Source organism: Catharus ustulatus, chromosome Z (genome assembly GCF_009819885.2).
Source record: "Catharus ustulatus isolate bCatUst1 chromosome Z, bCatUst1.pri.v2, whole genome shotgun sequence".
Lineage (NCBI taxonomy): Eukaryota > Metazoa > Chordata > Aves > Passeriformes > Turdidae > Catharus > Catharus ustulatus.
This window is the reverse complement of record NC_046262.2, coordinates 756,492-769,515: the sequence shown is the minus strand read 5'-3', so window position 1 is coordinate 769,515 and position 13,024 is coordinate 756,492.

Genomic DNA, 13,024 nt, shown 5'->3' with positions numbered 1-13,024 from the left:
ATGGAAGCAGGTTTATCAGGGATGGAAGCAGGTTTATCAGGGATGGAAGCAGGTTTATCAGGGATGGAAGCAGGTTTATCAGGGATAGGGAAGCAGGTTTATCAGGATAGGGAAGCAGGTTTATCAGGATAGGGAAGCAGGTTTATCAGAGATGGAAGCAGGTTTATCAGGGATGGAAGCAGGTTTATCAGGATAGGGAAGCAGGTTTATCAGAGATGGAAGCAGGTTTATCAGAGATGGAAGCAGGTTTATCAGGGATGGAAGCAGGTTTATCAGGGATGGAAGCAGGTTTATCAGGATAGGGAAGCAGGTTTATCAGAGATGGAAGCAGGTTTATCAGAGATGGAAGCAGGTTTATCAGAGATGGAAGCAGTTTATCAGATAGGGAAGCAGGTTTATCAGAGATGGAAGCAGGTTTATCAGAGATGGAAGCAGGTTTATCAGGATGGAAGCAGGTAGGTTTATCAGGGATGGAAGCAGGTTTATCAGGAGATGGAAGGCAGGTTTATCAGAGATGGAAGCAGGTTTATCAGAGATGGAAGCAGGTTTATCAGGGATGGAAGCAGGTTTATAGAGATGGAAGCAGGTTTATCAGGGATGAGCAGGTTTATCAGGATAGGGAAGCAGGTTTATCAGGGATGGAAGCAGGTTTATCAGAGATGGAAGCAGGTTTATCAGGGATGGAAGCAGGTTTATCAGAGATGGAAGCAGGTTTATCAGGATAGGGAAGCAGGTTTATCAGAGATGGAAGCAGGTTTATCAGAGATGGAAGCAGGTTTATCAGGGATGGAAGCAGGTTTATCAGAGATGGAAGCAGGTTTATCAGGGATGGAAGCAGGTTTATCAGGATAGGGAAGCAGGTTTATCAGAGATGGAAGCAGGTTTATCAGGGATGGAAGCAGGTTTATCAGGGATGGAAGCAGGTTTATCAGGGATGGAAGCAGGTTTATCAGGAGATAGAAGCAGGTTTATCAGAGATGGAAGCAGGTTTATCAGGGATGGAAGCAGGTTTATCAGGGATGGAAGCAGGTTTATCAGAGATGGAAGCAGGTTTATCAGGATAGGGAAGCAGGTTTATCAGAGATGGAAGCAGGTTTATCAGGGATGGAAGCAGGTTTATCAGAGATGGAAGCAGGTTTATCAGAGATGGAAGCAGGTTTATCAGAGATGGAAGCAGGTTTATCAGGGATGGAAGCAGGTTTATCAGGATAGGGAAGCAGGTTTATCAGAGATGGAAGCAGGTTTATCAGAGATGGAAGCAGGTTTATCAGGGATGGAAGCAGGTTTATCAGAGATGGAAGCAGGTTTATCAGAGATGGAAGCAGGTTTATCAGGGATGGAAGCAGGTTTATCAGAGATGGAAGCAGGTTTATCAGGGATGGAAGCAGGTTTATCAGAGATGGAAGCAGGTTTATCAGGATAGGGAAGCAGGTTTATCAGGGATGGAAGCAGGTTTATCAGGATAGGGAAGCAGGTTTATCAGAGATGGAAGCAGGTTTATCAGGGATGGAAGCAGGTTTATCAGGGATGGAAGCAGGTTTATCAGGGATGGAAGCAGGTTTATCAGGGATGGAAGCAGGTTTATCAGGGATGGAAGCAGGTTTATCAGAGATGGAAGCAGGTTTATCAGAGATGGAAGCAGGTTTATCAGAGATGGAAGCAGGTTTATCAGAGATGGAAGCAGGTTTATCAGAGATGGAAGCAGGTTTATCAGGGATGGAAGCAGGTTTATCAGAGATGGAAGCAGGTTTATCAGAGATGGAAGCAGGTTTATCAGGGATGGAAGCAGGTTTATCAGGATAGGGAAGCAGGTTTATCAGGATAGGGAAGCAGGTTTATCAGAGATGGAAGCAGGTTTATCAGGATAGGGAAGCAGGTTTATCAGAGATGGAAGCAGGTTTATCAGGGATGGAAGCAGGTTTATCAGAGATGCAAGCAGGTTTATCTGGGATGGAAGCAGCTTTATCAGAGATGGAAGCAGGTTTATCAGAGATGGAAGCAGGTTTATCAGCATAGGGAAGCAGGTTTATCAGAGATGGAAGCAGGTTTATCAGGGATGGAAGCAGGTTTATCAGGGATGGAAGCAGGTTTATCAGAGATGGAAGCAGGTTTATCAGGGATGGAAGCAGGTTTATCAGGGATGGAAGCAGGTTTATCAGAGATGGAAGCAGGTTTATCAGAGATGGAAGCAGGTTTATCAGAGATGGAAGCAGGTTTATCAGAGATGGAAGCAGGTTTATCAGGGATGGAAGCAGGTTTATCAGGGATGGAAGCAGGTTTATCAGGGATGGAAGCAGGTTTATCGGGATAGGGAAGCAGGTTTATCAGGGATGGAAGCAGGTTTATCAGAGATGGAAGCAGGTTTATCAGGGATGGAAGCAGGTTTATCAGAGATGGAAGCAGGTTTATCAGGGATGGAAGCAGGTTTATCAGGATAGGGAAGCAGGTTTATCAGGGATGGAAGCAGGTTTATCAGGGATGGAAGCAGGTTTATCAGGGATGGAAGCAGGTTTATCAGGGATGGAAGCAGGTTTATCAGGATAGGGAAGCAGGTTTATCAGAGATGGAAGCAGGTTTATCAGAGATGGAAGCAGGTTTATCAGGGATGGAAGCAGGTTTATCAGGGATGGAAGCAGGTTTATCAGAGATGGAATCACGTTTATCAGGATAGGGAAGCAGGTTTATCAGGGATGGAAGCAGGTTTATCAGAGATGGAAGCAGGTTTATCAGGGATGGAAGCAGGTTTATCAGAGATGGAAGCAGGTTTATCAGAGATGGAAGCAGGTTTATCAGAGATGGAAGCAGGTTTATCAGGATAGGGAGCAGGTTTATCAGGGATGGAAGCAGGTTTATCAGGATAGGGAAGCAGGTTTATCAGAGATGGAAGCAGGTTTATCAGAGATGGAAGCAGGTTTATCAGAGATGGAAGCAGGTTTATCAGGGATGGAAGCAGGTGTATCAGGGATGGAAGCAGGTTTATCAGAGATGGAAGCAGGTTTATCAGAGATGGAAGCAGGTTTATCAGGGATGGAAGCAGGTTTATCAGAGATGGAAGCAGGTTTATCAGAGATGGAAGCAGGTTTATCAGAGATGGAAGCAGGTTTATCAGGATAGGGAAGCAGGTTTATCAGGGATGGAAGCAGGTTTATCAGGATAGGGAAGCATTTTTATCAGAGATGGAAGCAGGTTTATCAGAGATGGAAGCAGGTTTATCAGGGATGGAAGCAGGTTTATCAGGGATGGAAGCAGGTTTATCAGAGATGGAAACAGGTTTATCAGAGATGGAAGCAGGTTTATCAGAGATGGAAGCAGGTTTATCAGGGATGGAAGCAGGTTTATCAGAGATGGAAGCAGGTTTATCAGGGATGGAAGCAGGTTTATCAGAGATGGAAGCAGGTTTATCAGGGATGGAAGCAGGTTTATCAGAGATGGAAGCAGGTTTATCAGGGATGGAAGCAGGTTTATCAGGGATGGAAGCAGGTTTATCAGGGATGGAAGCAGGTTTATCAGGGATGGAAGCAGGTTTATCAGGGATGGAAGCAGGTTTATCAGGGATGGAAGCAGGTTTATCAGAGATGGAAGCAGGTTTATCAGGGATGGAAGCAGGTTTATCAGGATAGGGAATCAGGTTTATCAGGATAGGGAAGCAGGTTTATCAGAGATGGAAGCAGGTTTATCAGGGATGGAAGCAGGTTTATCAGGATAGGGAAGCAGGTTTATCAGAGATGGAAGCAGGTTTATCAGAGATGGAAGCAGGTTTATCAGGGATGGAAGCAGGTTTATCAGGGATGGAAGCAGGTTTATCAGAGATGGAAGCAGGTTTATCAGAGATGGAAGCAGGTTTATCAGGATCGGGAAGCAGGTTTATCAGAGATGGAAGCAGGTTTATCAGGGATGGAAGCAGGTTTATCAGGGATGGAAGCAGGTTTATCAGAGATGGAAGCAGGTTTATCAGAGATGGAAGCAGGTTTATCAGGATAGGGAAGCAGGTTTATCAGAGATGGAAGCAGGTTTATCAGGGATGGAAGCAGGTTTATCAGAGATGGAAGCAGGTTTATCAGAGATGGAAGCAGGTTTATCAGAGATGGAAGCAGGTTTATCAGGGATGGAAGCAGGTTTATCAGGGATGGAAGCAGGTTTATCAGAGATGGAGTCACGTTTATCAGGATAGGGAAGCAGGTTTATCAGGGATGGAAGCAGGTTTATCAGAGATGGAAGCAGGTTTATCAGGGATGGAAGCAGGTTTATCAGGGATGGAAGCAGGTTTATCAGAGATGGAAGCAGGTTTATCAGGGATGGAAGCAGGTTTATCAGAGATGGAAGCAGGTTTATCAGAGATCGAAGCAGGTTTATCAGGGATGGAAGCAGGTTTATCAGGGATGGAAGCAGGTTTATCAGGGATGGAAGCAGGTTTATCAGAGATGGAAGCAGGTTTATCAGGGATGGAAGCATGTTTATCAGAGATAGAAGCAGGTTTATCAGGGATGGAAGCAGGTTTATCAGGGATGGAAGCAGGTTTATCAGGGATGGAAGCAGGTTTATCAGGGATGGAAGCAGGTTTATCAGGGATGGAAGCTGGTTTATCAGGGATGGAAGCAGGTTTATCAGGATAGGGAAGCAGGTTTATCAGGGATGGAAGCAGGTTTATCAGGGATGGAAGCAGGTTTATCAGGGATGGAAGCAGGTTTATCAGGGATGGAAGCAGGTTTATCAGGATAGGGAAGCAGGTTTATCAGGGATGGAAGCAGGTTTATCAGGGATGGAAGCAGGTTTATCAGGGATGGAAGCAGGTTTATCAGGATCGGGAAGCAGGTTTATCAGAGATGGAAGCAGGTTTATCAGAGATGGAAGCAGGTTTATCAGAGATGGAAGCAGGTTTATCAGGATAGGGAAGCAGGTTTATCAGAGATGGAAGCAGGTTTATCAGAGATGGAAGCAGGTTTATCAGAGATGGAAGCAGGTTTATCAGGGATGGAAGCAGGTTTATCAGGATAGGGAAGCAGGTTTATCAGGATAGGGAAGCAGGTTTATCAGAGATGGAAGCAGGTTTATCAGAGATGGAAGCAGGTTTATCAGAGATGGAAGCAGGTTTATCAGAGATGGAAGCAGGTTTATCAGGATAGGGAAGCAGGTTTATCAGAGATGGAAGCAGGTTTATCAGAGATGGAAGCAGGTTTATCAGGATAGGGAAGCAGGTTTATCAGAGATGGAAGCAGGTTTATCAGAGATGGAAGCAGGTTTATCAGAGATGGAAGCAGGTTTATCAGGATAGGGAAGCAGGTTTATCAGAGATGGAAGCAGGTTTATCAGAGATGGAAGCAGGTTTATCAGAGATGGAAGCAGGTTTATCAGGGATGGAAGCAGGTTTATCAGGATAGGGAAGCAGGTTTATCAGGATAGGGAAGCAGGTTTATCAGAGATGGAAGCAGGTTTATCAGAGATGGAAGCAGGTTTATCAGAGATGGAAGCAGGTTTATCAGGATAGGGAAGCAGGTTTATCAGAGATGGAAGCAGGTTTATCAGGGATGGAAGCAGGTTTATCAGAGATGGAAGCAGGTTTATCAGAGATGGAAGCAGGTTTATCAGGATAGGGAAGCAGGTTTATCAGAGATGGAAGCAGGTTTATCAGAGATGGAAGCAGGTTTATCAGAGATGGAAGCAGGTTTATCAGGATAGGGAAGCAGGTTTATCAGAGATGGAAGCAGGTTTATCAGAGATGGAAGCAGGTTTATCAGAGATGGAAGCAGGTTTATCAGGGATGGAAGCAGGTTTATCAGGATAGGGAAGCAGGTTTATCAGGATAGGGAAGCAGGTTTATCAGAGATGGAAGCAGGTTTATCAGAGATGGAAGCAGGTTTATCAGAGATGGAAGCAGGTTTATCAGGGATGGAAGCAGGTTTATCAGGATAGGGAAGCAGGTTTATCAGGGATGGAAGCAGGTTTATCAGGGATGGAAGCAGGTTTATCAGGGATGGAAGCAGGTTTATCAGGATAGGGAAGCAGGTTTATCAGGATAGGGAAGCAGGTTTATCAGAGATGGAAGCAGGTTTATCAGAGATGGAAGCAGGTTTATCAGGGATGGAAGCAGGTTTATCAGAGATGGAAGCAGGTTTATCAGGGATGGAAGCAGGTTTATCAGGATAGGGAAGCAGGTTTATCAGGGATGGAAGCAGGTTTATCAGGGATGGAAGCAGGTTTATCAGGGATGGAAGCAGGTTTATCAGGGATGGAAGCAGGTTTATCAGGATAGGGAAGCAGGTTTATCAGGATAGGGAAGCAGGTTTATCAGGGATGGAAGCAGGTTTATCAGGGATGGAAGCAGGTTTATCAGGGATGGAAGCAGGTTTATCAGGGATGGAAGCAGGTTTATCAGAGATGGAAGCAGGTTTATCAGGGATGGAAGCAGGTTTATCAGGGATGGAAGCAGGTTTATCAGAGTTTAAAACATTAAAAATGCTGCCTCCATCCTCCTTTGGGATCCATGGTGTCCACTAAACCTGGATGCTCAGAGCCCCAAATTCCTCTCTGGATGCTACATCCCTCACCTTTGTGACATACCAGGGCCAACCTCCTCATGAAATTTGCCACTCCTATCATAACTATCATACCTCAATTAATTTGCCATCCTCACCATCAAAATCTTCTTTCTATCCAGCCTGAATGCCACCTCTCACCAGTCCAACTCAGCGTTTCTCATCCACCTGTCTTGGAGCTCATCAGATCTGGGCCATCGTGAGTTCAGGTTGGCCTAATTTTTTTTATTTATTTTTTTTTATTTTTTTTATTTTTTTTTTTTTAAATAAAAATGCGCAAATGTCAGATCTGTTAGCCTGCAATGATGGTCCCTCACAGAGTTTGTCACTCTGCACATTGTGTGCTGACCTCCGGGCCAGACACTCCTCGCACACCCTGGAGCACAAAAATGAGAAATTAGTGCAGAAATGCTTTAAAACACAATGGAATTTCCAGTCAGGAATTGAATGCAGGACTAGGAAACAGCGTAAACACAGCTATTGTTGTTCTAAAGAAGTGAAAGGGGCAAGGCTGGAGGGAGCAGCAATATCTTTGGGCGGAATTGGAGCAATAAACGACTTTATTTTCCTTCACAAACCTTGCCTGGGGGCAGCCATCATCTTTACTGCCTTTTCCTGCTGCAGCCTCGTGTAGGGAGTCAGAGGGGTCACCTCTCCGTGCCAGAGTGAACAAACAACACTGCTTTTTAAATAAATAAAAAAAAGAATTTAAAAAGAAAAAAAGGAAAGGAAAGGAAAGGAAAGGAAAGGAAAGGAAAGGAAAGGAAAGGAAAGGAAAGGAAAGGAAAGGAAAGGAAAGGAAAGGAAAGGAAAGGAAAGGAAAGGAAAGGAAAGGAAAGGAAAGGAAAGGAAAGGAAAGGAAAGGAAAGGAAAGGAAAGGAAAGGAAAGGAAAGGAAAGGAAAGGAAAGGAAAGGAAAGGAAAGGAAAGGAAAGGAAAGGAAAGGAAAGGAAAGGAAAGGAAAGGAAAGGAAAGGAAAGGAAAGGAAAGGAAAGGAAAGGAAAGGAAAGGAAAGGAAAGGAAAGGAAAGGAAAGGAAAGAAAAGAAAAGAAAAGAAAAGGAAAAAAAGGAAGAAAAGAAAAAAAGAGAAAAAAAAAAGAAAAAAGGGGAGAAAAAAGGAAATAAAGAGCAGAAGAGGCAAGTTATCAAACCACAGAAATCACCTTTTGAGGGATGCCTTGTTCTGCTGAACCCTCTGAGGCTGGAGTGAGATAAAAGCCAATGTCAGTGCTGCAATGATCATTCCTTCTCTGTTATCACAGCTACACTATCAGTGAATTTATCAGCGTGGCACCATGGAAAGAATGGAAGGACAGATCTGGGCAGTCAGAACTGAGACTATTCCAGTTTGTTTATTTATATTATTATTATTATTATCATTATTATGTATCAAGGATGGATGACAGAACAAACAAGAACATGGGGTGCAGTGCTGGTGATGTTGTTTTAAATAAGATATTTGAAAAGCTGGAAATGTTGCAGGAAGGAGAGTCAAAACTGCCTCAAGGATGGGGAACAGAAGCCTTCAGAAATGATTATAACCACGAAGGTTTATCATGAGACAAATGGGGGGAAAAGGAAGCTCTCTTCAGCAAAGAGACAAAAAACAAGCAGAGGATGACCAGAATTCTAGGAAAACTCTAAAGGGAAGTAGAACACAGCTTCAGGATGGTGGGAGTGACTTGAGAAACCACGCTGGTGTGGTTTAAGAGAAGTGCCTTCAGGCAGTGGTGATTTTTGGGAGATGCAGGTTTAACTCAGCACAAACCTCTGGGAAGGTGAAACGCAGCGCCCTGTGTGCACAGGTGTGGTTTTTCCCTTTTTTTGGTCCCTGGTGGTGTTTACCAGCACCAGAGAGTGCTAATATCAATTAGCTGTCTCTCAGAAAAACTCACATTTAGCCAGCAGAGAAAACCCAGAGCCCTTACATGACGAGTTCCATAAGAACCTTTATTTCATGCCAAGGGTGGGCAAGCAGGGATCTCTCAGAACAAAGGGCACACAGCCGTATTTACAGGGTTTATTTTTATTTATAGGGTTTATATATTTATTTATATTTATAGGTTATGGGGGGATTCAAACCACAGCCAATAAAAGTTTGTACATAGAACAGCATCCAATCTAAGTGAGAAGTTCTAAAAGTCAACTGACCAATTACACATAATAATTTATAACCAATTATCTTCCAAAGTGTTGGGAGAGTGACCAAATTCTTAAGGAATTTGGCTCAACCTTGGTATCCAGGATACCTTATCTATTATAGCAAGTTCCAGGGGAAGATGGCTTTGGAGGAATTGCTGTTCCCTTGCCAGCAGCACAGCAGCAGCATCCCCAGAGCCAGCAGGATCCCTCCTGGGCCAGCACCAAATACGGCCATGGAAGCCAGGCAGAGGGAAAAGAAACAACTGCTGCTCTTTTTCCATGGCACAGACACTCACAAATAGGGACACCGAGGGGCTGGAGCGTGTCCAGGGCAGGGAACGGAGCTGGGAAGGGGCTGGAGCCCCAGGAGGGGCTGAGGGAGCTGGAAAGGGGCTCAGCCTGGAGAAAAGGAGGCTCAGGGGGGACCTTGTGGCTCTGCACAACTCCCTGCCAGGAGGGGACAGCCGGGGGGATTTGGGATCTTATCCCAGGGAACAGGGACAGGAGGAGAGGGAACAGCCTCAGGGTGGACAGCAGCAGGAATTTCCCCATGGAAAGGGCAGGTGGAGACTCCCCATCCCTGGAGTGTGTGGATGTGACCCTTGGGGACAGGGGTCAGTGGTGGCCTGGGCAGGCTCTGAGGGTTTTTCCAACCCCAGCGATTCCATGACCCTGCTGCCCCCCAGGTTTGCAGCCTGGGTTTGGGAATGAGCCGAACAGTGCCAGGGGGTTGCTGGAAGCGGTGGGCTCTGCCTGGCGGTGACAGCTCTGCCCAAACCCGGCAGCCCCGTGCCAGGCTGCAGCCCTGGGCTGGATTTTCTCCGCTGTGGTTGATTCCAGCTCAGCCTCACAGGTAGCCACTCTTTCACAACAACGTGTTGCTCATTGGGGGATCCTGGGGAGCATCCTCCGCCCTCCTGAGCAGACATGGGCGCACTGCAGAAGCGATTCCTGCCATTTGGGCACGAATCCAGGAGTTTTTAAATGCCTCCAACTCGGGCTATTTTTAGCCTGGCACGGAGTCATGACCTTGCAGGTTATTTTGGCAATCTCCTTTGTTTATGGGTGCACAGCAGCGTTATTCAGGAGCGTTTCAAAGCCGCACTGCCGGGGGAGAGCTGAGTGTGCTCCTCACGACACCCCCAAAATCGCAACCAGGAGAGGGGTTTGATCAGGCAGGTCCATAAATCTGATGCTGTTTCTATAGTGACTCTGTGCTCCTCCGCAGTCAAACCGTGCTTGGGGAAGGGAATTAAAATCCTTACTGAACAAAAGTTGTTGCTAGGATCAAAATGTCTCTTTTTAACTGAGAGCAGGCAGGGCTGGGTGGGATATTGGGAAGGAATTCCTGGATGAATTCCTGGCAGGCCCTGGAGTGTCCAAGGGCAGGTTGGATGGGGTTGGAGCAGCCTGGGGCAGTGGGAAGTGGAGATGTCTCTCACTGATGAGCTTTGATGTCCTTTCACGGCTCCTTGCTCCTGCTCGGCCTCTCCTTCCCAGTGGGATAGCCCCGGAGCCACAGTCACACCCTGTGCCCCCAAGGACACATCCCAGCTCCCGATGGATCCCAGCTCCCAATGGATCCCAACTCCCGATGGATCCCAGCTCCTCACAGCCCTGTCCCCTCACCTTCCCATTTCCCATCCCCATATTCCCATCCCCATTCCCATTCCCCATCCCTATATTCCCATCCCCATTCCCCATCCCCATATTCCCATCCCCATCCCCATTCCCCATCCCCATATTCCCATCCCCATTCCCATTTCCCATCCCCATTCCCCATTCCCATTTCCCATCCCCATTCCCCATTCCCATTTCCCATCCCCATATCCCCATCCCCATTCCCATTTCCCATCCCCATATTCCCATCCCCATTCCCCATCCCCATATTCCCATCCCCATCCCCATTCCCCATCCCCATATTCCCATCCCCATCCCCATATTCCCATCCCCATCCTCATTTCCCATCCCCATATTCCCATCCCCATATTCCCATCCCCATCCCCATTTCCCATCCCCATATTCCCATCCCCATATTCCCATCCCCATTCCCATTCCCCATCCCTATATTCCCACCCCCATTCTCCATCCCCATATTCCCATCCCCATCCCCATATTCCCATCCCCATCCCCATATTCCCATCCCCATTCCCATTTCCCATCCCCATTCCCCATTCCCATTTCCCATCCCCATATTCCCATCCCCATCCCCATATTCCCATCCCCATTCCCATTTCCCATCCCCATTCCCCATCCCCATTCCCATTTCCCATCCCCATATCCCCATCTCCATCCCCATTCCCCATCCCTATATTCCCATCCCCATCCCCATTCCCCATCCCCATATTCCCATTCCCCATCCCCATATTCCCATCCCCATCCCCATTCCCCATCCCCATATTCCCGTCCCCATTCCCATTTCCCATTCCCATTCCAATTCCCTGTTCCCAAATCCCTATTTCCCATCCCCTCACACCCCCATTCCCTTCCCCATTCTCCATTTCCTTCCCCATTTCCCTTCCCCATTCCCTCAGATCCCCATTCGCTTATTCCCATATTCCCATTCCCCATTCCCATATTCCCATTCCCCATCCCCTCACTCCCCCATTCCTGTATTTTCCCGTATTCCCATTCCCATATGCCCATACTCCCATTCACCCTCATTCCCCATTCCCTATCCCCTCACACCTCCATTCACATATTCCCATATTTCCATTCCCATATTTTCATTCTCATTCCCCGTTCCCCGTTTCCCATCCCCTCACACCCCCATTCCCATATTTTCCCATATTCCCATTCCCCATACCCTCACACCTCCATTCCCATATATTCCCATATTTTCCCATACTCCCATTCCCACATTCCCATTCCCATATTCACATTCCCCATCCCCTCACACCCCCATTCCCATATTTTTCCATATTCCCATTCCCATCCGCTCACACCCCCATTCCCATATTTTCCCATATTTTCCCATATTCCCATTCCCATATTCCCATTCCCCATCCCTTCACACCCCCTTTCCTATATATTTTCCCATATTCCCATTCCCATATTCCCATACTCCCATTCCCACCCTCATTCCCCATTCCCCATCCCCTCACACCGCCATTCACATATTCCCATTCCCTTATTCCCATTCCCCATTCCCTCATACCCCCATTCCCATATTCCCATATTTCCATTCCCATTCCCCATTTTCCGTTTCCCAACCCCTCACACCCCCATTCCCATATTTTTCCCATATTCCCGTATTCCCATATTCCTACTCCCATATTTCCATTCCCCATTCCCCATCCCCTCACACCACCATTCCCGTATTTTCCAATATTCCCATTCCCATATTCCCATACTCCCATTCCCACTCCCATTCCCCATTCCCCATCCCTTCACACCCCCATTCCCGTATATTCCCACATTCCCATATCCCCATTCCCCATCCCCTCACTCCCCCATTCCTGTATTTTCCCATATTCCCATTCCCATATTCCCATACTCCCATTCCCATCCTCATTCCCCGTCCCCTCACACCTCCATTCACACATTCCCATATTTCCATTCCCATGTTTTCATTCCCATTCCCCATTCCCTGTTTCCCATCCCCACACACTCCCATTCCCATTTATTCCCATATTTTTCCCATATTCCCATTCTCATGCCCTCACACCCCCATTCCCATATTCCCATATTCCCATATTCCCCATTTCCCATCCCCTCACACCTCCATTCCCATATTTTCTAATATTCCCATATTCCCATATTCACATTATTCCCATATTCCCATCATTCCCATTATTCCCATATTCCCATCATTCCCATATTCCCATTCCCATTAATCCCATATTCCCATCATTCCCATTATTCCCATATTCCCATCATTCCCATCATTCCCATATTCCCATTATTCCCATATTCCCATATTCCCATTATTCCCATATTCCCATCATTCCCATATTCCTATTCCCATATTCCCATATTCCCATTATTCCCATTATTCACATTATTCCCATATTCCCATTCCCCTATTTTCCCAGTATTCCCATATTCCCATTATTCCCATATTCCCATTATTCCCATTATTCCCATATTCCATCATTCCCATATTCCCATATTCCCATTATTCCCATTCCCATTCCCATATTCCCATTCCCATTCCCATATTCCCATTCCCATATTTTCCCAGTATTCCCATATTCCCATTATTCCCATATTCCCATTATTCCCATTATTCCCATATTCCCATCATTCCCATATTCCCGTTATTCCCATCATTCCCATATTCCCATATTCACATTATTCACATTATTCCCATATTCCCATATTCCCACTTTCCCATATTTTCCCAGTATT